Source organism: Mchenga conophoros, unplaced genomic scaffold (assembly GCF_057382185.1).
Source record: "Mchenga conophoros isolate Kocher_MC1m ecotype Shallow Benthic unplaced genomic scaffold, M_conophoros_male_GT1.1 unmapped_scaffold_1, whole genome shotgun sequence".
Classification (NCBI taxonomy): domain Eukaryota; kingdom Metazoa; phylum Chordata; class Actinopteri; order Cichliformes; family Cichlidae; genus Mchenga; species Mchenga conophoros.
The window spans coordinates 151,527-154,196 of NW_028182328.1; positions in this window are offsets into that span (position 1 = coordinate 151,527).

Here is a 2,670-nt window from a genome sequence, read left to right on the forward strand (position 1 = left end):
TAGCTCTGCACTGAGTCCTTCTACACACAACAAGAAGCAGTTAAATCAGCTCTCAAAGAGTTCATGTTACTAACAGCTCACCTCTCTACAGCAGACGCTTGCTGGTGTTCAAAAGTAATGGGGCCTTCTATAGACTGATCACTTTTGAAGAACACACATATGGACTCAGGTCCAGGTCCGGGTTTGGGTTCAGGTCCAGGTTCCGCAGGTCTCCCATAGATCCTATTAAATAAAAATAAAATAAAAATCATTTGCAGCCACAGAGCTTACTAATGAAGACTTAGAATAGCTTCATCATCCCAAAGAGAAACTATTTTGCAAGTAGAGCATGAGCAGAAGGAAACTCCAAGACCTAATCCTCGGCCAAAGTTTAGGTTTGCAGGAGCAGTTTCTGACTGGAAGTTCCAAAATAACAAACCACAAACTAGGGTAGGTTTGAACTGCTGGCTGGTTTATGGGAAACAGAAAAAATATAAATGCCTCCAGTGATTAATTTATGCATCACAATCACAGCATAGACAAAAAACAGAAAGAAAGAAATCTCTCTCCCTGTCCAGTTCAGGTTTGGATTTAATCCTGATCTGTGTCAGCTACAAGATAGACTTAAAGGAACTAATCCAGGCAAAGATAGAACTGTGGATAAAGAAATGTAAGTTTGATCAGTACGAGTTCACTAAGTTCTAATATCTCATTGTAATTAACCCAATTCTTGTGAATCCATTTTATTATTGATTATTATCATTTTTATTATTATTGACTATTATTTTGTTCTGTCAATAATAATTTTAAAAAAAACTAACTAATTAATCCCACAATTTTCTGTAATTAATCGCGATTAATCGCAATTACTTAATCAATAGCCTGGTTGCAATTACATTTTTTCAATTTTATATTTAAGCTTGTGACTGATATTTATGCAATATAATGAAGTAAATGCAGAATAAACACAAAGGATGTATGCTTAAATTCAAAGAGAATTTGAATAGTTTGTCAATCTTTTTAAAACAGGTTCTCTCCTGTGAAATACAACTTTTGAAAAAAACTATATACTAATAGGTAAGTATACACTAATATATAATATATATTAGTGCTGTCAAACAATTAAAATGTTTAATCAGATTCATCACAGGGTAACTGGATTAATTTTGATTAATTACAATTAAATATCATTCATTTTCTATATTAATCACATTTCATTTTGCATGCGCAAACAGACTTAAGAAACGTACGTTTATCATCTTCCATATTGAGTTGATTGGTTCAGCTGCCGCTCACTACCAGCTCAACTGCCCATTGGCGCATGTGCGAAGGTACCTCTACTTGGACAAACTGCCCAAAATGTGTTGACAGAAACATTTCAGGGATTTTGAGTCATTCTGCACTCAAGATGCGTTAATTGCATTAAAAATTTTAATCACGTCGACGGATTAATTTGCGTTAACGCGTTAATTTTGACATCACTATTATTATTAATGATGACGATGATTATTATTATTTTTTTTTTTTTTTTATTATTATTATTATTATAATTGATTCATTTTTCTAAACAGGGACAGAACCAATCAGAAGTTAGGAATTAATTACAGACAGAATGTGCAGATTCACAAACATCCTGTACAAATCTAACAGCAGGATCTCCAAGTTGAAGGAAGAGGGCTTCATTGAGAAAAATCCCCTCTGTGAGGTCTTTGTTGTTACTCTCTTAAAGGAGTCCAAATGACAGTGGTTCTGGAGACATGCTGTTAGGGTGTGTGGGATTGGATATAGCCTTATACTGCTTAGCATTATACTTTTAAGCAGGCCCCTGTGTAACTCCAGGAGCAAAAATAGTTATCATAAAGCAGCATTACAGGAAGAGGTGCAGAGACAGTGTTCTAAATGGTAAATGGTAAATGGCCTGTATTTATATAGCGCTTTCTTTCTAAGGAAAGAATGCAGAAGTAGCATTAGAAGAGAAGGGTGCAAAAGGGCAGCATTAATAATAGTCTAACATAGATGGCAAGTATAGACCAAAAAGCAGAACTAGGTAGAGAACGTAGCACACGTAGACGCCCCACCGGCAACACACACACAGCAGATAGGGACATATACCACCCACCCACACCCACACACACGAATAGAAGGAGAGATGAATTGTTGAGCAAGACCACTTTAATAAAGAAGTTGTTGAAGGGAAGAAGTCTATCTTGAGTCGTTTGTTTGTTTTTGTTTTTTTTTTTATCAGGTCAGAAACAAAGGATCGGGAGCGGCAGCTGTACGCCGACAGGTGTTAGAGTTGTTTAGAAAAGAGAGGAATGATTTCACAAACAGATTAAAGTGTCAGTAAAACCTGTGTTAGAAGCTCTGTATTCTGCAGCCAGGTGCTGAAGCTAAGCAGTCTGCTAAAACACCACGTGTTGCAGTTCAGAAAAAGCTCGGAGTCGCTCTTGTGACTGGGGACTAACACTTCAGCCCAGGACCACTGACATGTAGGTGAGGAGCAGGGGGAGGGTGAGGACAGGTGGAAGGAACCCACACAGCTGTGTTCTGGAGGGCTGCGCTGAGCAAGCCAATGTTTCAGACTGTATTTTCGTCACGTCTATGAAGCTTTCATCTTCCACTGATCAGAGTGATGTCCTCTTTAAGGTCTGCAAACCTTTGGTTTGCTTTCTAGAGCAGCATATCAGCTGA